This window comes from Sarcophilus harrisii, chromosome 3, assembly GCF_902635505.1.
Source record: "Sarcophilus harrisii chromosome 3, mSarHar1.11, whole genome shotgun sequence".
Lineage (NCBI taxonomy): Eukaryota > Metazoa > Chordata > Mammalia > Dasyuromorphia > Dasyuridae > Sarcophilus > Sarcophilus harrisii.
Genome location: NC_045428.1, coordinates 412,422,417 through 412,450,149, shown reverse-complemented (window position 1 = coordinate 412,450,149; position 27,733 = coordinate 412,422,417). Strand labels below are relative to the sequence as shown.

General features: G+C 33.9%; 1 protein-coding gene and 1 long non-coding RNA gene across 4 annotated transcripts in view; one reads left to right on the top strand and one right to left on the bottom strand.

Moving 5' to 3' along the window:
- The window catches only part of KCNH7 (potassium voltage-gated channel subfamily H member 7), a 605,555-nt gene that overhangs the window by 522,565 nt on the left and 55,257 nt on the right, over positions 1–27,733 (bottom strand). The window lies entirely within an intron of this gene.
- Positions 1,265–24,846, top strand: LOC116422462. The gene is made up of 3 exons (XR_004233109.1): positions 1,265–1,548; positions 3,453–3,520; positions 24,673–24,846. It is a non-coding gene; the product is annotated as an uncharacterized LOC116422462 (long non-coding RNA).

Genomic DNA, 27,733 nt, shown 5'->3' with positions numbered 1-27,733 from the left:
ATTTTGGAGTTGGAGAAGTCTTCCCTCATCCACATCACTTATCTCCCCCACCCTCCCATTTGCCTCTGCAGGTTTTGGTTCCTCACTTCAGGATCAAAGCAAGTGTAGAAATAACAGGGAAACACTAAATTCAGGGAGTATAGGGAAAGCACCTACAGCATCATAGTATTATTCATATAAATGTTTCTTTCACTATTACATCCCCTTTTTCCTTTTCTTCCTCAGATACTCCTTAATAAGAACTCAGTATTTCTGTTATATTTCAAATCTATCACTTTTAAATTTAAGATATTATTGCCTTTCAGATTGGGATTGACTGGGACTGCTTATGGTCTCTAGAAAATTTTAATAGTCAGAAAACCCTATGTAACTGAAGTACTGTGTCTTGTATGTATATTTTCTGTTATTTTCCTATTGTATATACTATTTTGATTACTTTGTGAATTGAACAAATTTCATGGGATTCCCTGGGATCCAGATTATTATGTCATTGTTTCTATAAGAAAATGCTTTTAGAATTGCTGTCTGTCTTTTGGCTTAGATATGAGCGTTTGGAAAACAGTTTATCCTTCAACAGATTGTGGTTGATAGAGCACTCAGTTTCCAGTCAGAAATACTTGGTTTCAAATCCCATCTCAGAAATTTATTAGCTTTATGATCTTATGCAAGTCACTTAACTTCTCTTGGTTTAGGTTTCCTGATCTAAAATCCAGGTGCTTGACTATGGACTCAAAGATTTTTTCAATTTCCAAATCAATGGCACTATGAAAATAGCAAAATAAAACTTACAATTAAATGAGAATTAAAGACTGTAGAGAAATGATTATAACAATACTGCTGGTTTGCTGATTTGAGTTTTTTTCCCCCTTTCCCTGAATCAGGGTTAAAAGTCAAGAAAAATTGCTACATGGATATGAAAAAAAAATACATCCATATGCTGTAGCAGATGGATCAGAGGGGAGAGGACAGTGTATTGCATCACTCAATTACCTCAGAGGTCAAAATCACTCTGTCATTTTATCTAGTTAAATAACAACTACAATATCACCAAAGTACACAGATATTATTCACCAAGGCAGTTTTTGTTCACAGAACAGTAACAGGGTATGGTGGAAGGAGTTGAAAAAATAAGAAAATGGTAAATCCAGAAAGGGAGAAGAAAAGGTAAAAGAGACCAATCCAAATGAAGAATGAATAATGTTAGTGCTATTCCTGAGGGTGAGGTAAAGGGAAGTTATATAATTAAGCAGACATCAGGTTCCATGGATCCTGACATGCTTGGGCCAAGTACTTGCTGACTTGCAAGGTGTAAATATATTCAGGCCCAAGCTCACTGTGTAAATTTAAATCAACATAGCATCATTTTGGTCCAGGGGCAGTCACAAAAAGAAAAGAGGGAAGTGTGGGGAGGACTGAGGAGAGTTGCAGGGAGAACCTTTTCCACATGGTTCTATGGTTGCTATAGTAACTCCTTCTTTTGTTTGTACATATTCAGAACAGCTGTCTCCTTTGGAAACTGGCAATGATATTGTGGTATTAGAGCTAAAGGTAAGACTCACTAGCTGTTCCATGGCCAGTAGTTTTTATAGATAATATTTCCCCCAATTACTTAACTGTATTTAGTTTTAAGAAGTTTTGTGCTTTTTTAAAAGTAGAAGTCATTTTTGCTAAAAAGAAGGGCAACAATACAATCAGGAAACCTCAGAAAAAAATCTTCTTTATCATTTGAATAATCAAACTCTATGGTTAAAAGATTCTGACCTTGAGAAATGGATCCCTAAGTCCATTATATATGAAATAACCAAGCCTACTGTATATTTCCTAAGATGTACCTGTTTCAAAAGGAGAAAAACATATATCCTAAATGCACACAAATCCTTATAAGACTTTCTAAGTCCTGATTAATTCTTCTAATTAGACTGTTCTCAACTATACTATTCACAAGGTTGAATGGCTGCCTGAAAACAAATTTAATGAATATTCATGTCATAAAAATATTCACTGGGTTCCCATTACTTTTGCCTACAAGCTAATATTCTGGAAAGCCCTTATTAGTATAGTAGAAAGAACATATATCTACAGAGCCATTATCTAGGGAGGGAATTTTCACTTAAAAGAGTAAATACGCTGTTTTACTATAAATAGGATAAAAGTCTACCTGGGCCATAGGAAATAAACCCAAAGGGTTAGAGTGACTAAAGCAAAACATGAGCAAATACACACTGATTAGTCAAATTTTTAAAATATGCAAACTTAGGATGCAAATAAAGAACTCAGAAAACACAGCTGTTCTTAAAAACAAATCATCACACAACATAGATTGTAGTGTTTCTAAACTCTTGGGATGTTCAGGGAAAAATATTCAGAGAATATGAAGTAATAATCTAATATTATAACGATTTTCCCTCATTGCTCTTGCTGGAGATCCCATCTGATTTTTTTGAGTGAAAACTATAAGGCAGTCAAACTAAGTTATCAAGGCATATAGTATATCCATGGCCACATTTCCTGCATATTTATTTGAATATTCTCCCATCCTCAATTCCTATTCTTTACCTCTACTCTGGGATTGTCTTCATTCACTAACAAGATTAAATGACTTGATTTACATAGCTAGTAAGCCTCATAGCCAGGAATTGAACCTAGCTCTTCTGACTCCAAATCATAACACCATATTACTTATCTCCCCTTAAATTTTCTCTTAACCAATTCAAGTTTGGTCTGGATGCTTCCAATAATCTTATTGTGATAGTTTTTGCATATGCATTCAACTATAAATATCTGTGTAGATTTGAATTTTTAAAATGTTAAAACCATATTTCTGTTTTTTATGAAATATATATTTAAGAGAAATAAAAGATAGTATATTTACTCTTATGAGAAAGAGAGAGAAAGAGAAAGAGGACAGAGAAAGAGAAAAAGAGAGACAAAAAGAAAGAGAGAGAGAGAAAGAGAAAAAGAAAGAAAGAGACAGGAGAGGGTAGGGGAGAGAGATAACATCTACTGTCAAAATCAATAACTATATAATCAGAATTTATTTTTAATTATTCTAATTAGGAAAAAAAGTGATATTTATGGAATCCACAGTTACCAGTTTCTAAGTTGTTTAATTCTATGAAAATTTCCGAGATTTTAACCATATATATCCTGAACTAAAAAAGTTCAGTGAAGTGCTTCACTCCAAAGTCAGTTGTATTTTTAATATGGTAAGTAGTCTAAGTTGGGGGGGAGGGAGACCTTCCCAAACCTGAAGACAAAATTTCCACTGAAAAAATTCTATCATAACAAAGACAGGTTTCTAACGTTAATATTTGTATAGTATCTAATTAAAACAAATAAAATAGTCATTTAGCCAGGATACTAGCCTCTTCTTTGTATCTTGTATCCGGGGACTGATTCATTAGTTACATGTGTACATCTGACCAATAAATTACTTATAATTAAAATTACAGATGAAAGACTTCGGAGTGGCCATGACAATGGCCTTTGGTAGACATGAAAAAGCAGAAGACATAAAAAGGTATGTATTCTCACTAAGAAGATCAGAATATAAAAAAAGAATCAACATTATACTTTATTTACATTTATATTATATTTCATAATATTGTGAAGTCAAATGAGCTTTGGTACTCAGATCTCATCAGCACTCTCTGTTTCGGATTGAAGGGAAAAGTTCAGAACTCTTCCCAAACCCTTTACTTAAGGAAGATGCCTAAGATAACCATCTCCTCATTGTTCACTTGGATGCATTCCTCTAAGCCTCTCTACCATAGGCCTTGAGTATTCCCCATTCCCTACTCCTAGTTTTTTAGATTCTTTTTTTGTGAGTTGTATTTTTAAAATATAAACTCTTTACTGTTAAGGACTTTATTTCTCCCTATTTGTATCCCCAAGTGCTTAACACAGTGCTTAGCATAAAGTAGGCACTTCACAAATGTGTATTGACTGAGTGACAATTGTAAATTCTCTGTCCTTGCCAAGTTGAACTTGAGATATTGGCATACGGTATACAGTTAGTAGGACAAGTGAGATTAGATTATAAAAGAAAACAGGGTTTTTCAGAGGGACTGTTGAGGAGACCCATTTGAATACACATGATTAAAAGAAGTCATGTATTTCTTACTAGAAGTTGGAGGCTAAAAAAAAATAGTACTGAGGTCTGTAGTATGTCTCCCTTAAGAGGAGTTAATAAAAGAAGTATTGATAAAATAGATTTAAAGTTTAAGAAGGAAATCAGGAAATTAAAATCCTTTGAAATCCTCTTTTGGAATTTATTAGATAGGGAGGCGGAGCCAAGATGGCGGAGAAGGCACACGCGACTTTCTAAACTCCTCTCATTCCCCTCATAACCAACTATTTTATCCAGCCTCAGAAATAGCTCTTCACTGTTTAAATTCATGAAGATCAGAAGCATACAACTTACCTGCTGCAGTCAATCTGGAAGATCGCCAGGAAAGGTTTGTCCTGAGGGGCCAGGAACAGACTAGCTCAGGTAGTGAGAGACTAGCGTCCTGAGCAGACCAGGGGCGGGGTGATCTCTGTGGCTAGAGAAGTTATAGAGACCACTCTGCTACAGGTTAACTGCTTTGCCTTGATTACAAAGCAGTAAACTGGCAGAGAAATTAAAGCCTGGAACAGAGGGTACTCTAAAAAAACGCCAGAACCTAACACTGGCTGTAGCTACTCAAACCAGGAAGTGACTCAGGAGACTGAAACACAGCCCTGCAGCTACATCCTGCAGTTCTAGGCTTTGCAGGGGCAGTTACAAACCCACACGACAGGGGGGCACAGCCTGGGCAGCCTCTAATCAGCACAGTGGGGGCGGGGGAGAGGGCTAGGCCTGGGGCAATAGAACTTCCCCAACAGGACTGTGCTTCCCAGAGCAGAGACATTTCTAGTCCCTGTAAATCCATTCACTGCTCAACTGCTAATATCCACAGCCCTAGGGCGGGATTTGGCTTGGGATAGTGAAACTCTCACTGCTCAGCGGCTAGCCCCAGGGCAGTCATTATCTCACACAGCAGGGGTTCTTTGCCAGGCATTTTCCCAGCTCTGCCCTGCAGACCTAAGTTACTTCCAGGTGGGGAACTCTTTCCCAGAGCACTCCAGTACCTTGTTGCTTTTTGTAGCGGGCTAGCAGGACAGCTACCCATTGATACACCTCTCACTGCTCTGCAGAGGAAGCTGGTAAACTCCTGGCCCTGAAGGCAGACCCTACAGGCTTTAACAAAATGAGTAAGAAAATCAAAAGGAATATTGATAGTTTCTACTCAGAAAGAGAACAGCTTTTCAACCCTGAAGAGACTAATAGCAGACAGTCTCCAGACAATTGTTGGTCCCTCAATACAAAAAGGCTCTCCTAGAAGAGACTATTAAAAAACCTTAAAAAGAGAACTAGAAGAAAATGGGGAAAGGAAAGAGAAGCTATGCAAGAGAGTATAGAAAAGACATATAACTTACTAAAAGAAAAATTTGACAAAGTGGAAAAAGAAAACAACTCCCTGAAATGTGAATTGGAAAAGGTAAAAAAACTCCCAAGAAGTGCAGGGAAACAGAATTTGTGAATTGGAGAAAGAAAATAACTCACAAAAAAAAAAAAAAAAATTAGTGAAATGGAAAAAATTCCATAGAGCAAAATGACTCATTTAAAACTCAATCGACATAAACAAAAAGAAGTAAAAAAGCTAATGAAGAAAATAACACGCTAAAAATCAGAACTGAATAGAATAGAAATGACTGACCATTGAGACAGGAAGAATCAGTCAAACAAAACCAAAAATGAAAGATTGGAAAAAAAAAGTCAAATATTTACTTGAAAAACAACGGACCTAGAAAATAGATCAAGGAGAGAAAACCTAAGGATCATCGGACTATGCGAAAATTATGATGAAAAAAAGAGCCTAGATACTATTTTACAGGAAATTATTAAAGAGAACTGCCCAGAAGTAATAGAACCGGAAGGTAAAATAGGCATGGAAAGAATCCATCCAACACCTTCTGAAAAAGAAGACTCCAAGGAATATTGTGGCCAAACTTCAGAATTTTCAGATTAAAGTAAAAATTCTATAAGCATCTAGGAAAAAACAGTTCAAATACCAAGGTGCCACAATAAGGGTCACACAAGATTTGGCTGCCACAACATTAAAGGATCGAAGGGCCTGGAATTTGATATTCCGAAAGGCAAAAGAACTTGGAATGCAGCCAAGAATAAAATACCCAGCTAAGTTGAACATTTTTTTCCATGGAAGAAGATGGACATTTAATGAAACAGAGCAATTCCTTCTGTTTCTAAAGAAAAAACCAGACTTAAACCAAAAATTTGATCTCCAACAACAGGACTCAAGACAAGTAGAAAAAGGTAAAAGGAACCTTTGAGAACTGTATTTCTGTTGTGGATATACATAAAAATCACATGTATAATTTGATTTTACTGATATAGCATAAAAAAGGGAAGTAGAAATGGAAAGGGGATAGGGTCAGAAAAAGGGGAAAGGGGAGATAAAAAGAGGGAAACTTCATGCGTCAATGAGGCAAAGGAAACCTATCATATCTGAGGGAATTTAGAGGGGGAGGAACATGTGAATCTTACTTCTATCAGAGTTGGCTCAAAGAGGAAATAATTGACACATTTGTTTTATAGAGAATCCTTCACCTCATTAAAAGTGGAGAGGAAAAGGGAAAAGGAAAAAGAGTAATTAGGAAGGGTACAAGAAAGGGAAGGGATTCAAAGGGAGGAGGGAGGGATACTAAAGAGGGAGAGCTGGGTGACACAAGTGGAACCAATACGTTTAATATTAAGGAAGTGGGGAAGGAGGGCAAGAAAAAGAAAAGCATAATCTGGGGATATTAGGATGGCAGGAAATACAGAATTAGTAATTTTAACTGTAAATGTGAAGGGGATGAACTCCCCCATAAAGAGGAGGCAGATAGTAGACTGGATCAAAAGTCAGAACCCTACAATATGTTGTTTACAGAAAACACATTTAAAACAGGGAGATACATACAGAGTAAAGGTAAAAGGCTGGAGCAGAATCTATTATGCTTCAGGTGAAGTCAAAAGAGGTAGCCATCCTTATCTCAGATCAAGTAAAAACAAAAATTGATCTAATTAAAAGAGATAAGGAAGGAAACTATATCTTGTTAAAAGGTACTATAGACAATGAAGCAATATCAGTATTAAACATATATGCACCAAGTAGTATAGCACCTAACTTCCTAAAGGAGAAGTTAAGAGAGTTATGAGAAGAAATAGACAGCAAAACTATAATAGCAGGAGACTTCAATCTTGCACTCTCAGATTTAGATAAATCAAATCACAAAACAAATAAGAAAGAAATTAAAGAGGAATTTATTAAATAGGCTTAAGGGAGAAAAAAGTGAAATTCAGCACCAATCATTTCTGCTCTAGAAATATGAAAGCTAATCTCTTCACATTTATATCTGTAATCATTGTTCCATCCAATTCAATGGTCATGTCTTATGGCTAGACACTAGTTAGCTTTCCTTAAAAGTAAAATTTCATCCTCGTTGGCTTATTTTCAAAACAGTTAATTTTTTGAAGCAAAATTTAATTTTTATTAGTTGTTTGAAATATTTTAGGGAATTTGTGTTATACTAAATTTCTATTAAATTTTTTATAGAGTCTGATTCTTATTACATTGTCCCTTCTCATTTAATGACTATTTATTTGCATGTCATCTGTCATAAGTACTTCTACTGCTTATGATTTCAGAGTCCACATTGGGTCTTATAGCTGAGACCAGGGGAAGAAATAAGAGGTATATCATGTGGTAACAAAATGAATTTATGCTCTTAAGTAACTAGAACATTTTAATATGATGAATGAAAGATAAAAATGTTTGTTTTCATTTCCTTTTTTATTGGGAACTTAATAATCAACAATCATCAAAATTTTGATATTAACATTTTAATATTAAAAAAGACAGGAAAATTAATTTGCTCCTGGTGATATTTTTGGATTTACCAGTCTAAAAATAATTGGGGACTATATACTAGTTACCACATCTTATATATATATTCTCTTTAACCCAATGATACTGCAATTAGTATACCCCAAGAAGGGAGATAGAGGGCAAGAACTTATGGCAACAAAAATATTTTTAGAACTTTAGTGTTGTCTTATATTTTACTCCCTGCCACTGGCCTCTTGGCTATACTCTTAGTTACAAGAATTTTCTCTGGTTCTTCCAAGTATTTCTAGAACTTAGAATTGGCACATGGTAGAAGCCTAATTAATGTTTATTGATTATAGCACCTTTACATTTATTTTAATGTAGTATAAAAGTTAAGGAAGTAGAAAAAAGTGAGTTCAATTATTAGGGGTATTTTTTTTGTAACAGAGTAGTTGTATATAAATTGGATGATTGAGTCCAAATGCATGGCAAAAATTATATGAAAAGGCAATTAAAAGCAGAAAAAAAGAGGGAAAGGAGAAAATTAAGGATAATTTCTTCACAATGTGAGACTTTCTTGTTATCCATATGGGTATATTTACTATCACTGACATCAGCATAAGATGCTACCTTAGCACTATGTGGCAATTTTTTTCTGATAAACATGGTCAAAGTGATGGTATCAATCAATCAGCAAGCATTTATTAAGTGCAAGGCACTAGGTAAAAAAAGACAAGTGTCAAATAGTTGCTTCCCTCAAGGATCTCTTATTTGGAATATTAAAGTATGTAACACATACAAACATACACACACACACACACACACACATATACACATACTTGCAGTCACTTGCTATCTACCAAGTAATTACAATCACGAGTTAATATGGAGGAAGAGTAGAACCAATAGCTAAGGCATAGAAAAGGTTTCATATGGCAATATTAGCATTAAGTTTTGATGGAAACAAAGGACTTTAAGAGGTATAGGTTGGGAGGGAATGTTGTATAATTGGGGAAAAGCCAATGTTGTCACAGAGATGTGAGATGGTATATCATGTGTGGAAGAATATGAGGGTCAGATATTCCCCACAGAATCCAAGAAGGTGAATGTATGATAAAATTGGAAATGGAGGTTGGCACCAGATTGTTGAAAGTTAATCAGAGCTCTTAAATATTTCATCAATTACAATTGATGAAATTACCAACCACAATTCCAGAGGATTGATAATGAAACATACTCCCCACGTCTTACCAGAGAAGTAATGGATTCAGCATGCAGAAAGATAAATATATTTTTGGACATATCCAATTAGGGTATCTGTTTTATTTAGCTATAAATATTTATTACAAAGGCTTCACACACCACACACACTCCATTAGTAGGACTGGGGAAAGGTAGGAAAGAATGGAACAATTAAATTACAAAAAGTAAAATAAAAAAATATTTTAATTTTGTGAGAAAATTTTTAAAAACTAAAGAGAGGGTAATTTATTTGATCCTAAAAAATAACAGGGAACTACGGGAGTTTATTGAAAATTTGAAAGGATCTTATATGTCACTGATTTCAACTTTCTCATTTTATCAATGAGGAAATTGAGGAAAAGACTTGTCTAGAATCACATAGCTATTAAGTGTCTGAGATGATTCAAAACCACACCTTCTTAATTTCATGCCCAGCATCTTATCTTTCTAGCATTCTGTCTTTCTATGTTATCCTTCACTGATCTGTATCCTTCACTAATCTGTAAACCCACAGCTAGCTGTTAAATACCATGAAGAATACAAAGCAGAATAAGAGAAAGCCTTAGCCTCAATGAACTTGACATCTAATCAGGGAAATAAAACACAGACACATGAAAAGTTATATAAGAGCTCAATACATGAGATGTCACAAAATAGCACAAGATTAATTGTCAAATGGATGGTACAGGCAGTAAATGTCCAGAGGCAGCAAATATATCAAATTAATATGACTTTTATTCCTTTTGAACTTAAATGCATTGTGAATTTATTTAGATATAGGCTTAGGATTTCTAAAATGGGCAAGGAACTGCTTTAGCAAAAATTCTAATCTTTAACTTTTTTTAGTAGGGTCACAATAAATTTTGTACCTTTTGACCAATAGATAATTGTGGTTTTAAATGTCCCCAAACAATGTAAATAAAACATTATTATGGTATTAAAGGCAGCATCATAGTTGCATGGGATTTAAAGTATCTATGTAAATATCAATATCTATGTAAATATCAAAAATAATGCAAAGCTAATTTTTAATATGAACTCAAGGAATTAGGTTGTGTGTCACATTTTCACATGATGAAGATGGCTGTTCAATTAAAATCATGTTGCTTAGAATCATAGAATTTTATAGCTGAACAGGGTCGAAATTAGCCATTATATTATAAACGAGGAAACAGAATCCCAAGAATTTTTCTAGCTTGCTAAAGATCATACTATTAATAGGGAATAGAGCAGGAACACAAACCCCAGTACTCTGACTCTAAATCATTCTACTATATCATATTGCCACTCCCATAATAACAAAGCATATCTTCTTTCATTATGAAAATTCTAAGAAAATATAATTTCAATTCTAATTTTTTTGAAGAAGTCAAAATAAAGTTTGGGGTCTTTTTTTCCTTTTACTGATTTGACTGGAAATCAATATGTTGATCTAGTCTGTGAAAAAAATAAAGAATTAAATTGTAATCTAGGCATCAGAAACATTGAAAAGGAAAGTATCAAAAGTTAGTGATAAAGAAAAGAGGTACCAATATTGAGATTTTTTTTTTTTAAAAACATAAAGACAATAAATTTAAATTAGGGCAAATATCTCACTCAGTCTATGTTTCCTAAATGTGTCAAGGAGACTAATATTTTACCCCATTATAAAATGAGGCAAGGAGATGGGAAGAAGAAAGGGAAAAAAAGTTTGGAACACAAAGTTTTTTAAGGGTGAATGTTGAAAACTATCTATGCATATATTTTGAAAATAAAAAACTTTAAAAATAAAATGAGGCATTTTCAAAGTTTTTACCCATCAAATTCAGGGAAATAATGTTGATTTTTCAAATTTAACTTTTAGCTTAAAGTTATATAGCACTATCTGATCTCTAAAATATTTTACATATATTATTTTATTTGATCTTCATACAACCTTAGGGAGTAAGTGCTAATATTATCCCCATTTCATTGATGAGGAACCTGCTCAGCTACACAGACACTATATGTCTGAGTTAGGCAATGAAATGTGACTTCCTTGACTCAGAGATCTCTGACCATTATTATCAATAGAAAATTCAAATAGATATTTTGTTGTGTTGTGTGAATATGTATTCCCTATGTATGATAAGATTCTCCAGGTATTCCTATTTGTCAGTGACACTGTGTTGGCTGCATCAAGCTCCAAAGCAATGCACAGACAGTATGACACCCATGGTATCCAAGAATTGGCCTTAGAATCAGAAAGACTTGCAAGTATGTCCTTCTTCATACACATATCCCCTGTTTCTCTTTGGGCAAATCACTCAATCCCCAAGTGTTTGAGTATATGACATGGATCTCTAAGACTATAAATTGCAGAGTACTTGTTGCTTTTCATTTATATGTAGAGGGTAAATAGCAAATCCAATTAAAAAGTAACTCAGAAGGGTTGATTTAATTCTCCACAAAAGACAAAACAAATCAATAAAGAATGCTTATTGTTCATACTGAGTTATGCAATTGGATGGACAGCCTACAGAATTGTTCCAAAGGCATAGGCATTTTCTTATGATATTCATGTATGTGATTACCGTAGCTACTGAAGAATTAAAAGTACAGGTAATTCCAAAAAGCAATGGAGAAGTACATGGTAGGTAGGAGTAGCAATGACATGATTAATGAAGAATTACTTAGAAGACACATAAAGAAAGCTTATCCATACACATTGGCTTTAAAAGCTTTCTCTGCCCTTTCAAACTCTTTTTAAAACTCAAATATCCTGAATTTCGAACAGTTATCTGCTAGGCATTTCTACTTGGATCTGCCACTGGCTCCTCAAACTCACAGTGATTCAAACTGTATTTATTATCTCTTGAAATTCTGGCTTTTCCCTTTCTTGCTAACTTATCTATTTCTGTTGATCCTGTCACTATTCACCCAGTAACTCAGGCTTAAACCCCTGAAGGCATTTTTGATTCTTTCCTCTCTTTCACTTTCAAAATCCAATTAGTTTCCAAGGTCTAGTGATTTTATTAAAACAATACTTCTTGAGACTATACTCTCTTTTCAACTTCTCTACTTCTCTCTCATGAGTCTAGTTTAAGTCCTCATCTTTCCTTGCCTAGACTATTATAACAGCACTTAATTAATCTTTTCTTTTTCTTTTCCTTTTTTTTTTTTTTTTTTTTCTGAGACAACTAGGAGTAAGTGATTTGCCTGGGGTCACACAGCTAGGAAGTATTAAGTGTCTGTGGCCACTTTTGAACTCTGGTCCTCCTGACTTCAGGGCTGGTGCTCTATCCACTGCACCATCTAGCTGCTCCCTTAATTAAATCTTGAGCCTACTTCATTTTATATTGAATCTAGTATTTGTACCACTGCCTAAATTTGTCAACTCACAGCTGATTACATCACTTCTCCATTCAAAAACCCTGTCATTTCCCATTGTCTGCTGAATAAAGCATAAACTCCTGATCCTAGCATCCAATGCCCCTTAAAATGTGATTCTGACTTTTTTTGCCTTATTTCATGCTATCTTCATTCCCTTATTCATTCTGTGCTGTAGAACAGAGATTGGCAAACTGTGACCTGATGATCAAATTCAGCCTGGGGCCTGTTTTTGTATACCCTCTCTACATCTCCCATAAAAAAGATTTTTACCAAAAAAAATTCTTAGGTACAAAAAGGTTCTGGTGGATTAGATTTAGCACTTCAGACAATAGTGTGCTGATTGCTGCTCTAGATGAAATGTCTTACTTGTTTTTGTCTTGGTCTCTCACATCCCCATACCTTTGTTTACTCTGTCCTCAAATGTAACAACATTGTCCCTCACTACTTCTCCATTTGTCAGTCTCTTCCTGCCTGCAGGGTCCAAATTAGAAGTTAAAACCTCCATGAAGTCTTCTACTATTCCTCATTCTTCTAATGAAAGTGATCTTTCTTTCCTTAGATTACTTCCTGGCATTTCACTGGATTTCTTTATGTCTATCATTATAGCTCTTATATTATGATTATAGATGAATGCCTTTCCCTCCTATTAGATTGCAAGTTCCTTGAGAGAGTTTTCTTGCATCTATGTTTATGTTCTTTTAGTCTAGTACAGTACTTTGCAAATAAAAGGTGCTTAAATATTTGTTGAATTAAAATTCACAAATTATAATCATATAATATTTCCCAATCTATTTTCAGCCATAATTTGATTCCTAGACTTTAAAAAGTACTCTAGCCCAGCAAAGTTCTTCCTTGCTGAGTCTTTAGGTATAGGAAAAAATGATACCTTATTTTCTAACTGTGAAAATTGATAATATTTTGAAGTAAAATTTTAAGGGTAAAATATTTCATAGTGCAAAACCAGAAATGTATATATAACTACCTTATATAAAAGCTCTAGGATTTTTGAAACCCCAGGAAATTTTGAAAAAACATACTGTACTTATTCTTTAATTTTCATAGGCTCATGTACTTAGAACTAGAATGACTCTTAGAAACCATCATTTAACCTTTCCATTTTAGAAATGGGGAACAGACCCAGAGAGGTTAAGTATTGTTACTACTGACTTTATTGAAAAAGGACCACTAATAGCATAGACCCTGATAATACTATTACATGGATAATAAAGTACATTTTTGTTTCCTAATAGGCCAATAGCAAAATGTTCTTGAACTCTTTCTTATGTGCAATATTACACAGCTGACTTGTATTCTGTACAAAAATAAAAAGGAAACAATATAGACAACAAAAGATATTAAATACATGCTACTTGAGAGGAGAAAACAAAGTTATGTCAGCTTCTCACATATGCTTGGATTGTATAATGTCCAAATTTTTAATACAGTTGTTTTAGTAAAAACAAGTTTCGTTCCTAACTTGCAAAGTCATAAAAAGAAATATGCTGTCCTAAACAAAAATGTTTTGAATTAAATAAAGTTTAAAGATTTGCGCATCCATACTTTAAAAATGTATTAAGATGAAATGAATTTAAATGCAGTTTGTTTGGTTCATTGATAATTATTTGGTTCATTGCAAAACAATTCCCAATGCATTACAAAATTATTTCTTGTGAAGGCTCTATTGTGTTGAGAAAGAACTTTTAAATAATGGTCACTTCCTGATTTTGAAGAAATAATATCACAAGGCAATTAGGATTAAAGGGAAAAAAGTAGCTCACAAAAAAAGTAGCTCAGTATCATTATTAGAATACTGAGGAGATTACAACAAGGAAGTCAATGAAATAAAATAGGAATTGGTACCCTGAGAAACTATGGGGAAATGGTTATAATCACTTAATCCTGAAGCACCTACCAACAACCTGGATACAGGGGAGGAAGTTGCTATCTGCTATCATAAAACAAGGCAGATAATTTACTTTTGCTTTAGAGGGAAAATAAGTTATGGAGGGGGAATGGGCCATAGGAGAGTAGACAAAATAGCTTTCTTCACAAGTCTAATAGGCCATGGATTTTGTTAGCTGAATTAAATTTATGTATATCAAGTCCCTTTTTATCTTCCTCTTCTTTGCTCCCCTTATTCCTCCTATATACCTCTCACATACCCCTGCTAGTCTCCATTCCTCTCTATTAGTAAACTTCCTGCTTTTCTACCATGGAGCTTTCATTTCCTTCCCTTTCTTTCTTTTTTTTTTTTCTCTGACAGTCTTTTCTCTCTTTTTCTCCTTTCCCACCTACTTTTTTTTTTGCTCTCCCAAGCACTAAAGTCTGAATTACTTTCTTGACTGAATTTGAATCATGTTGAGAATCCTAGGAGGAGGTGGTAGGAATCCCAGCAGAGTTGCCTCAGTAAGCTACAGCAGAATTCTGGGGAAGGCTATGTTTCTCACTGAATCATCACCAGCATGATAATCTCTCCGGTCATGTTCTTTTCTTTTCTCACTAAGGCAGCCACAAAACATAGAAAACTAAAGTGTTTTGCCTCTAGCTAAGCCAAAAATGAATGGTCCAAAGATGAAAATCTCAGAGTCTCTGGCTCTTAATGCTATCTATGTGCCAGATCATGCTCAAGTTGAACAATAATAGAGACTGAAAAGGATAGAGAATTCATCTAAATCAATCCATAGTTTATGAGATAGTCATGCCAATCTAATTAATGCAATGTGATAGCTGTTGAAAGACAAAGGGCAAGGTCAAAGCAATTATTAAAAGTAAACATAAAGGTGAAGCTAAGATATTAATTTTTAAGTGGGAACAGAGAATCAGGGAAAAAAAAAGGAACTCAATACCCCAATATTTACATTTCAACTAGACATTCCATTACAAAGCTTATACTCCAAGGAAGTCATTGATATGAAGAAAATTCCTATATACACCAAAATATTTGTAGTTATGCTTTTTGTAAGATGAAATAATAAGGAAAAATAGGTGGCAGTTAGCTGGAGGACAGTTCAATAAATTTATGTCAATAAAAATTTTTTTTAAGTGGAAGAAAATAATTTGATCATGGCACATCATTCCAATACTATTATGCCTGTTATAACAAATAATTTAGTAAAGTTGATGAATCGTTTTAATTTATTTTTCAATGACAAGGAAGTTGATACTATCCTAGGAAGTTCCCTTGACAAATATCATGACTCACATTGATATAGTGCTTTAAAGCACTATACATGCATTATGTCATTGGAAATCAATAAGGCCAATCTGAGTAGAAAACATCCCTACTATATCTATTTCAAGAAATTTTGAGTTGGGTGGGTCCTCCAAGTTTATATAATCCAAAGCCCTCATTTTACCAAGGCACAAGGAATAAAATCTACCTTGCTATAATTTCAGCATCAAACTAGGTCATCTTTCTAATTGCTACCCTGGTTCAATATAGAAAGGTTTATCATCAGCAACATGCTGGTAATTGATGAATTGTTTGAACATTCTATAAATCTATACATATTTAAATATGTAAAACAATCACCATCTAGAAAACAATGTGAATTGCCCAATGGATCCTGGTCTTATAGAGCCCTCTCCTGCTTCTTCAAGAAGAATTATAAGTGGTGAAATGGTAGAAAAGGGAGTGGTAGGTACTGTTAAGAACAATACTGTGTTAGACCCTCTATCACCATTAATTTCACTGTTGGTGTATTAAATATGAGATCTTTGTTCAATGGCCAAATATATGAATGGACAAGATATTAGAGGAATTGAATCAAATCAGTTTAGAGACATGGTAGACTGGGACAATACATAATTTAAAAAAATAAAATCTATTTAACATATTAATAGAAAATGATAAAGTTCACTTTATTTACATATATATTCTTCTGATAAATTAGTGACAATGGAAAGGAGAATGGTGGGCAGTAGTAGGCTGCAAAAAATTTCCAGAGAGGAATCAGACAAGAGAGGAGGTCTGGTGGATGTCAAAATAGAATAGAAGAATGACTGGTCACAAAGTAGGAAAAAAAACCAAATCAAACAAACAGCTTGCCTATGTGCACCAATGGTAATGGCATAAAGTCAAGAGATTTAGCAAAAAGCCAACAGATTATTGGCTAGATCCCCATTGGAAGACTGAGAGGACAAGGGCCAGAATTGCATTTGGACAACAAGGCATGATTGAGATTTAATTTGGCCCACTGGAGGGAGCACTGGTATTCACACTGATAAAGTCACAGATCCATCAAAAAAGTGGCAGATAACACAGAGCATTATGACTCAGGCTGAATTTTAAAAGAACAGTGTCCTGGGAACTCTTTTATTAGGCCAATGATTTGTTCATGAACAAATCCCATCTTTCTCCAATCTCCTAAACATATACTCTGAGTGTAAAGAAAATTTTATCATGTGATAGTCCTACATTGGGCCGGTGTCAGCATTTTTGGCTAGGTGTATGTGAGGTAGAGGTGCTATGTAAAAAAGCACTAAATTTAGAATAAATGGACTTGGGTTCATATTTTATCACTGTCACCTACTACCTATGTGATCTTGGACAAGGCACAACTTCTCTCGCCTTCATATTTCTCATTTATAAAATAAAAAGATTGGACTTATGACTTTTAACTCCCTTTCTGGCTCTAAATCAATGATTATATGTTTATATGTCTTACTGGATCCTAAATGGGTGTGAAAGTAGTGAGTATGCACCAAAGACATATAGACTTTTAACAGGTCCATTTCTTAAGTGGGATCTAATCTTTAGGTTATTAGTCTAAAATTCCAAGGAAATTAAATGTGTTTAGGGAAAGTGATGGTGGTATCTGGGTCATAAAAGGACTGTGGAATACAATGCTAGAATCAGAAGGTCAACAGATTAAATAGTGTACACTCTAAGTTCAAAGCCAGGAGATAAATAAAAATTTGCTAGATCTAGAGACTAGATTGGAAAACAGAATTTTCATTAAGAAGCAACAGTTGAAAAACCAAGGGAGATCTATAAAATATAAGGTAAAAAAAAAAAACATGAAAGAGAGACCATTGTATTTTGGTTATGATAATTTTTTCCACTCAAATGTTCAGGACAAGGTAGTGTTACTTCATGGCAGATGGCATCTTAACCATGTCTACACACTCAACTAAAGATACCAGATACAGAGTCTTTCTAATACTAGGGATGTGGGAGTGGATCACTAGACATGTGTGAATAGGATTCCTTATCAAATTGTGTTCTAGAAAGCTAATACCTTTAATGAATACTCTCAATATTACCATTATAAATTCTTAGTCTGCTGAAGAATTAGTAAAATAATTAACCCAAAAGTAATCTTTCTCTTGTTGGGTGTTGGTCTGCTTTGGTCTCTGGGAAGTGGGCACTAAGGGATAGGGGGAATGAAGTGAAACTGCTGGTATCTTAGCTACAAGAGTAAGGACAGTTTATTTAATTATAGAAGTCCAAAGTGTATTTCAATACTCAAATAGGTCTTGCTTGCATTAATATGGGTTCAGATGTTCCCATATATAGTGCAGATTGCCATTTGATACAATGGAAAGAAAAATCAGAAGGCCATGGTTCAAATGATACCTGTTGTATATATTGTTATATTGGTGATCTTTGGCAAACTACTTCATCTCCTTTGGTCAAAGTTTCCTTAATTGAAAAATAAAAGGCTTGGACTAGGATTAATGGTCTTCAAAATCTCTTCACCCGTTAGGTCTATGATCTCATGAATTCATAACTACACCATTCCACAGAAACTGCTCTTCAATTTTATTGTTGATCTCTTAATTACAAAATCCAAAGGCTTTTAAAAAAATCTTCATCTTTGACGTTTTAGCATTTGATAATTACTGATCGCCCTCTTATTCTGGATATTCTTTCCTCTCTACTTTGTGATCTTTTGCTAACATGGTTTACCTTTAATAGTCTGATCCTTCTTAGTTTCTTCTGGTGAATCATAATATTATGTTATGTCCAAATGTTTTGCCTTTAGCTCTCTGGATAACTTATTTCTTTGAAATTTTGTAAGTTTCTATGGGTTTAATTATCACTGCTATATAGATAACCCCAAGATCTATATATTCAGTCTTGCCTCTTTTCTGAACTCTAAATTCATAATTATGTCAATGGGCATTTGAATGCAGGATCTTCAAAGCATCATTCATTATTCCTCTTCTTCTTCCTCATCTTCTTCCTTCTTTTTCTTTCTTCTTTTTTCTCCCTATTTTCTAACTTCCCTATTTTTGCCAAGGGCACTTCCATTCTTCCAGTTACTCAGATTTTTAACTTGAGTCCTTCTAGACTTTTCATTTTCCTTCATTCTTCTTTTCCTAGGTCAATTTTTAGATAAAATGAAGTATTCCCAAGTCATTGAACATTTACCAATGGAAATTTATTTTGTCCTAACACAGTAAGGATGTGGCCTCCTCTTTTCTATCTAGAACCATGTCTAATCAATAGGTTGTCAATGCATGGTGATTCATATGGTCTTGGGCACCTGCCAAGGCTGATAGTCACAGACTTTACAGGGATAGAGCTTTTTATGCTCTCTAGATGACCAGGAAGCTTCATCAGGAAAGTTAAGTCCAATCAAGTATCAAGACAACTTTATCTTCTTTTAGATAAAGCCTCTTCATTTTGTGGGTGAGAAGAAAAAAAAGTTCCATGAGAGAAACTCTGGTCTTGTCATAGAGGCCAACCTATTTTCCAGATCATTCTATGTCATGCTCTTTATCCCATATTCTATCCAATGAACCCTATTTACCCATCCCTATATTTGTCATTCATTCCATTTTTACTTTTTTGGCTTTTGGTGTTTTATTAGCTCCTAATATTTTAAAAAATTTACTTATCTGTGTTTTCTGTTTTTTTCTTAGTAGAATGTCAGCATCTTTCATTGTTCAGTTAATTCATTAAATATCTAAGTGTTCCAGTCACTTTTTTAGGTTTTAGGCCTAAGAGACAAAAATGGAACAATTATGTCCTTAAGAAGCTTATATTCATTCAATCAGAAAAAGTAACAGGTACACAGAAAAGTAGTGTGTAAAAAACAGGGAGGGATTGTTGAATTTTCTTTCAGTATCTCTAGCACCTAGCACAGTACCAGAAACATAGTGGGCACTTGCTTAACATGTAGTTGTAAATTGATTCAATCTAGTCACATCTTCTCAATCTATTTAAATCTTGTTTTATATTCTCCCATGAATTCGTTCTACCCCCTGGAAGGTTCTCCGAGGCCTATTGACATTTCTTGGCAAACAGTGAAACATCAGGTCTCTGTCATCCTTGATTTTGTCAAATGACTGAATTATCATTCTTTTCCCACCTCCTCCATTGTCCCAACATCTTCTTGGTGATATCTTCTATATAACTTCTTGTATGCAAGTCATCATTTGGAATACCACCAAAAAGATCTAGGCTTCAAACAACTGAAGATTATGACAATCTTTGCCTTGGACACTCGTTTATCCTATAACAATCTATGTAGAAAGACTGGACAGGATGGTAATGAATTATGAGCCTTCTGGTTTTGCTTTTTTAAGTATTACACTTGCTTCAACATCCATGTCAAGATCCACTCCTTCATAGAAACTTCCTCCAAAGCTTTCCAAATCCTTTGGTACTGCTGCTCCAATCTGAGATATTGTGTATTAAAATCCCTCAATAGCTACAGTTGCAGTCTGAGATCACAGACAATGTTCCCAATCAGTGTAATATTAGCTTCAATGTAAACAAAGCACATCATTAACAATCAAAACATTAGTCAATTGTAAATTTTCTGAGAATGGAAAACTAGAAAACACAAATACAGAATGAATAAGAATTAAAAAAGATAACATCATTCCAAAGTGCTACTTTTCTTCTATAACTTCCTGGCAACATATTTAACTACAATTTTAGATGGACTCAGGCCAGGGGTTTTTACTTGGCAGCTCCTGCCAATTTGGATTATAGGAGATAGCCACACAGTTTTGAACCCTAATCTCTGCTCCAGAAGTATTGTTAATACAAAGCAAAGGCAGTGATTAAAGTTTACCCTGAAGTTACTAACTTCTAGGTTAATTATTTTAATTAGCCATTTATATTTTATCAGAAAGGATAAAAAAAAATCCAACAATAACAATACAAAACTCCTTTCCTCCAATAAGTCTATAGAGAAAAAGATTGATTAGATTTCTTTTCTTTCCCTGCACAAAGAGAAATATCTACTATCAATACTCTTTTATATCCTCTTCTTATTGATAAAGATACTCTTTCTTTCCTGTATTGCCACATTACATAGACAAGACTGAACATTGACAGTGGAAAAAGCAGCAGATGAGAGGATAGAAACCCTAGATTTGAGACTGTGCCCTACCTCTAAGTGACTGTGGGACTTACAGCAAGTTACCTTACCCTCTGGGCTTTAAATTCCTTATCTATAGAGTGATGTAAAATGAAAAGGTTAGAATAAATGATTACTAAGGTTTCCTGTAATTCTAATGTTATAATTTTAGCCTGTTTTTCCCATTTCTGGCTATGACACCTTATAGGAAAATTAAATGAAATGGTGTATCTTAAAGGCTTTGTGAACATTAACATGCTTCATCATCATTATATTATTGCTATTTTTTATCATTTCACTTTATTATGTGAGAGGAGTGAGGAGTTCCTCTAGATCAGAGGTTCTAAATATGTATATGTATTTCAGGAATGATGATGATTGTGATGTTGAAGGTGATGATGACAGCCAGCACTTATATAGTGTCTCTTATGTATGAGACACTATGCTAAGTGTTTTATAAATATTGTCTTGTTTGAGCCAAACAATAACTCTGAGAATAGGTGCTATTATTATCCTCACTTTTCAGTTAAGGAAAGCTGAAGCTAATAAGTTTAAGTGACTTATCTAGAATCACACAACTAGTATGTATTGGAGGCTGAATTTGAATTCAGCTCTATATACTGTGACATGTAGCTGCCTATGAATTTAGAAAAAAAATATTTTGATAGGTATTTGAACATACTTAATTTTCTTTGTAATCCTATGTATTTTAAATATTTGAAAATATTGTACAAAAACAAATCCAGACATTTCACCAGATTGCCAAATAGGATCCTTTAGGACCCAGTTAAAATCCTTTCTTTTTCAAAAAACCTTCCCTGATTCCTATAATTCTAGTACTTTTTTTCCCTGTTGATTCTCTTCAAATTATTCTGTTTGTATCTTATTTATACATATTTGTTTACATGTTATCTTCCCTTTGTAGACTCTTGAGTTCCTTGAGAGCAAGGGATACCTTTGTGTGTGTGTGTGTGTGTATGTGTGTGTGTTTATGTGCATTTGTGTTTATGTATGTGTGGTATTCTTAGGGCTCAGCATAGTGCCTGTAGCATAGTAGACACAAATATTTTTTAACTACTGAATTTTGAAACACTGACTAGATTTCTGGCTTCTGCAAACCCATAATTCGCCATGTTCTTTTTTTTTTTTGTAAGGAAAATTTATTTTTTTAATAAAATAACAATGTCTGAACATAAAAATTAGAACATAAGAACTTTTAAAATATAAATATAATAGTACAGCTTCTTTGAATAAACAACATTGGTCAAATTATTTATTTAGATTATTCTGCTATTATGCTAGTAATAGACTCATCAATATTTAGAACAATATTTTCATATATATATCTATTTTTTAGACAGCACCAGGCAGTATAGTTGATTTAGTACAGATAGATTTTGTAATAGACTTCAAAGATCATCCAACATAACCCTTGTCATTTTATAGATGGAAAATCTGAATCTCAGAGACTTAACTTGATCAGGTTAACAGTGGTAGTAAACAGCAAGAAATGGAACCAAATTTCTCCGACTAGCAGTTTTTAAGGTTTCAGGTTTAGCATGGGAGCTCCCTACACTGTTGAAATCATAGCTCTAAATATATTATTTCCTCTAGAGGTTCTTTATTTTTAAGTAATATTTTTTATAGAAGTATCTTTTTTAATTTTTATTTTTATTAAAGATTTTTAATTTTTAAAAGATATGCCTGGATAGTTTTTTCAATATTAACCCTTGGAAAACCTTGTGTTTCAATTTCCCCTCCCTTCTTTTCCCCTTCTCCCCACTCCTTCTGCTAAATAGCAAGTAATCCAATATATATTAAACATGGTAAAAAAAAATGGTAAATCCAATATATGCATATATATGTATATAATTATCATGTGCACAAGAAAAATCAAATCAAAAAGAAAAAATAAGAAAGAAAATAAAATGTAAGCAAACAACAATAAAAAGAGTGAACATACAATGTTATGATCCACATTCAATTCTTACAGTCCTCTCTGAGTGTAGATGGCTCTCTCCATCACAAGATCATTGGAACTGGTTTAAATAATCTTATTGTTGAAGAAAGTTATGTCCATCAGAATTGATCATCGTCTAATCTTGTTGTCATGTACAATGATCTTCTGGTTCTGCTCATTTCACTTAGCATCAGTTCAAGAAAATCTCTCCAGGCCTCTCTAAAATAATTCTGCTGATTGTTTCTTATAGGACAATAATATTCCATAACATTCATATATTATAACTTATTCAGCCATTCTCCAACTGATGGGTATCCACTCAGTTTCTAGTTTCTTACCATTACAGAAAGGGCTGTCACAGATATTTTTGCACATGTATTTCCCTTTCCCCTTAAGAGGTATTTTCATATTCATGTCTGGATTCAGCTTTTTGTCCATCTTCAGTATCACTCCTGAATATTTATCTCTGAGTGTTTCCCATTCTAATAACATTCAAACCATACATTGTGAAGAGTGAGACCCTTTCAGATTTGAATAGCTCTTTGGACTTGTCAAGGATATGAGAAGATGGAAGATAGGCTGTTGAGAAGTATAAATAGAATAGTGAGAAGAAGGATCGACAGTAGAAAGCAAGAATACTACACTGCTCTCCTCAGGAATTTAAGAGAAAGCAAGGAAAGAAAAGAAAGAAAAATCTGTATAATAGATGTACCTCATGGATAGCATGGTAAACCTGAATTCAAATCCAGTTTCAGAATTCAAATCTAGCTGTATGATTATGACAAATCACTTAACTTTAATTAGCTTCAAGTTAGCTATCTCTAGGGTTGCTATGAGATAATATTTGACTGTTTTTGGGAGGATATGTAAATGAGGGGAAGTAAGTAATAAACCTTTACAAATGAAGAGAGTCCTATGCAAATGGCATTTTGAGCCAAGGGTTATGTTCACCTTATTATCACCATTTAATCAACTGAGGTTAAGCAAAATTTACTTGATCACACAGCCAATATGCATCTGGGGTAGATGGTATTACAGATATAGAACTAGAGATCCCCGAGTCTCACTTCCCTATTTTATAGGTGATATAAAATGTATCTGTTTCATAGATAAGGAAACAGGCACAAAGAGGTTAAATGACTTACTTAGAGTCACCTCGTTAATAAATGTGTGAGACAGCAGGTCTTCATGATCCTAAGCCCCAGCTCTCTTCAATAAATCAACTATATTCCTATCTGTTTCCCTTTCTACTCTGTGCTACCATATTGTCTTCTTGTTTCAGTATTTAACTTACTGATAGTAATTCATGATGCCATATACAAAGATATGCAGGGGAGGGAGGTAAAAAGCCATATTGATAAAAAACAAAACTGAGTTTTGAAGTAAATATGTAATAGCTTCCTAACAAGAAGAGTGAAAATGGTAACAATGACTCTTTTCATATTCTAAGTACTGTAAAATAAAGGGGAAACACTGAAAAGGAGACTAAATTGATACAGTGACTAGATATGAAATATATATGACCCATATGCCCAAACCTGTCCATTTGCTATAATATTTGACAAATGTAGCAAATATTGGCATCTTTTTAAAAATAATGAAAAAATTAACATCCTTGTTTGGCTCAGGCCAACAATGTTTTGAGATGTTTTTAAAGAGTTATTTTTTTTTTTGATAGCAGACAGAATGCAGTTTTATATCTTGATCCAAGATTTAAGAATAACATTTAATCCTAATTTTTACTTCTTAATGCTGTCAATTTGGAAAACGAGAACAGATGTTGACAGAGATGCATTTGCTAGTCTGTTGCTTCAGCAAACACTGTTTGAAGAAGACAAAGTGTGACTAGACTGAATAAATATCCTTTTTGTTTTATTTTTTTTTACAGATCCCTTCAGCAGCATCTCCTATAAATGTCATCTCTGAGCTGATGAATGCAAAAAGGTGTTGTCATTAAAACTCAGCAAAGTTTCACTACTTTATTACTCCCTTGCTCCTAGAATGTTGGGAATACATATAAGAGAAAATGCCTCTGCATATTTGCTTTGGAAATACAAATGAACATCTGCATTACTCATCAATGATTCTTGACAAGTATTTTAGAGATTCTTTTTTCTTCTGAGTTTATTTAGATTGTACTTTATGTGATGTTCAAAGAGTAGCTACTAATAACTGGTAAATTGAGTAATAAGAATGCTAGAGTCACTTGAAAACCCAATTGAAGAGAGACTATTTCCTCAATCTTCATTCAGGCAAAACCCCCATTCAATTGCAACTCCCCCATTCTATCACATTCTAGTAATGAGTTTTGGAAAGTGAAGGGTGGATGTAGGAACAATAGAAAATGTTGTTACTGCACTGGTGTGGTGGAAAGAACATTGAATTGGCTGTCAGGACACTTAGGTTCTGCTCTCTATTCTGCCATAAGCTAACTAGACAATGCAAGGGAACATCAATGAATTTCTCTTTCCTTATTCCTTAAATTGGGGGTTTGGACTAGATAATGTCTTAGGTCTTTAGTCAACTCTAATTATTATGATTCTATGCAATGATAAAAGAGAATTATTAACCTGAGTTTGAGATTTCTTATGTCCTTGATAGGCTTGGAAGATCAGATCACGAACTCTAATATTTGACCAGAATGTCCTTCATTTAATCAACAAGCATTTATCAATAGGCCATTGTGTACTCAAGTAATGAGCAAAAGTGAAACATTTCCTTCCTTTAAGAAGTGTGTATGTGTATGTGTGTGTGTGTGTGTGTGTGTGTATGTGTGTGTATGTCTGCCTGTGTGTGAACAGAAAGAGATATATTGGAGTCCATGGGGGTTCCTTACACTGATGCATAGATAAAAATTTTAGCTATAACTACACATAAATAAAAGTTTTTCAACTGATCTTTAATGGCTGGTTGCATTTTATTTTAAAGGAACTCATGTTCTTTTGAATTTTGTGAGTTATTTTTGCCTTTGATATACAAGTGACTAACTGAAAAAAAAAATGTTCTTTTCATTTCATTACTTCTGGCATTAAAAAAAAAAATCCCCTCCTCAAAATCACTTATATAAGCTCATCATCACACTTTCACAAAATCTTAAATTTGGATGCAGCTTTAAAACTCACTAGACAAAATTGTATTTAATGTAATAGAAGCTCCTCTATAGAAGCTCCATGACATAACTTATAAGTTATGTCATGACATCCAACTTTTGCCTGGTGGCCTCCAGGGAAGAGAGACCAATGCCAACCAAGCCCAATCCATTCTTTAGTTGTTTGTTAGGGAGTTCCTTCCCCCCTTCCTCCCCCTCCCCCCATCTAGCAAGCTAAAAATGGCCAATTCATGACTTTCCCTCCATTACTCCTAGTTCTGCCCTCTTTTTATACTTGACAAACTTTTCAAAACTTAGATACATGAGTCATCTCTAGGATAAATATCTCATTCTTTTGTCTAATTTTCAAATGGCATTGATTAAAGGCCCTTTAACATACTGATTGTCCCTTTCTGGATACTCTTTGCTTACCAATATCCTTTTTTAGTGCCCAGAACTAACCACAGCACACTACATATTGTCTACCCAGGAAGAAATGCAGTTGGATTACCATTACCAAACTCCTGGAAACCATATCTCTATAAATGTTGCTTAAGATTAACTTAATTTTTTCTTTGCCACATCCCGTAGTTGATAAATATAAAGTCCTTTAATCCATTAAAATCTTCTCAAAATGTTTGCAAGTTGTCTACTTTTCTCAATTCATAATTTGAATTTTTTAAAATTCCAAGTATAAGCCCAATATTATAGCCTATCATGATTTTTTTTTTGATCGCTACTTTGCTATCCACTGTGTTAACTATCCTTCTCAGTTTCATGTCATTTGGAAATTTATAAACATGAAATCTAGAATTTTATCCAAGTAATTGATAAAAATATTGTGCAGCAAAGAAACCTTCTCAATAGTCATTTTGATAGTTTACTTTTCACCAAATATTCTATAAAAATCTAGAAACCAATAATATACAATATAGAGGTTGTTTTTCAAATGTTATTCTTAATAATCCATGATTTTACTAAGTACTTTTCTTTAACTGGTTATAATTTAGTGGAGTCAAGATATCATAAACATTGGTGCTTCTTCTTTTGTACCAATCTCAGTATATCCATGCCTTCTTATTCTATATGCTTCATAGTTATGACTTTCTATAAGTCTTTTACCCCTTGTCTTGGAAGACTTCCTCTGTTTCTCTTGATATTCCATTTCCATGGTGTTAACATTTGAACTATCCATCTATTACCTCTGCTTCTTGCTATATGGCTAACCTCCTTTTCTAGCTACTCTTATACTGCCTCCATTCTTCCTCCTTCCCTCCTTCCTTCCTTCCCTCCTTCTTTCCTTCTTTCCTTCCCTTCCTTCCTCCCTCCCTCTTTTAGCATACCAGAAAACACACTATAGGTACACAATAAATTAACTAAATTAATTAAGTCTATAAACATTTCAAACAAAAATATCTATTTGTGCTCTCTCTCTTTCTCCCCATCTCCTTTTATCTGTAAAATGAACTGCAGAAGGAATGGCAAACCATTCTGGTATCTTTGCCAAGAAACTTTTTAGCATCTTGCTTCCAAAGCCAGTGACATTTTTTTATTATACCACGTGTCCCTTCCTTCTAATTCCCCCTTCTCTCTTTGACTTTCACTACATTGTACTTGTGTTGAAATGGAGGTCCCAGAAATTTAGTCCCAGTGAAAATTATCTGAAATTACACTTAGGTTAACTAACTGTAATATGCTATTAATGTACCTATTTTCTGTTTTACTGCACAAAATGGTACCATAATTCTTTCCAAAATAGGTTGCATTAGAAAGAACACTGACTTTAGAATCAGATGACATGTTATTGAATCTTATCACTTATTATCCATGTGACCTCAGACAAATAAATTGGCTTCTTTGG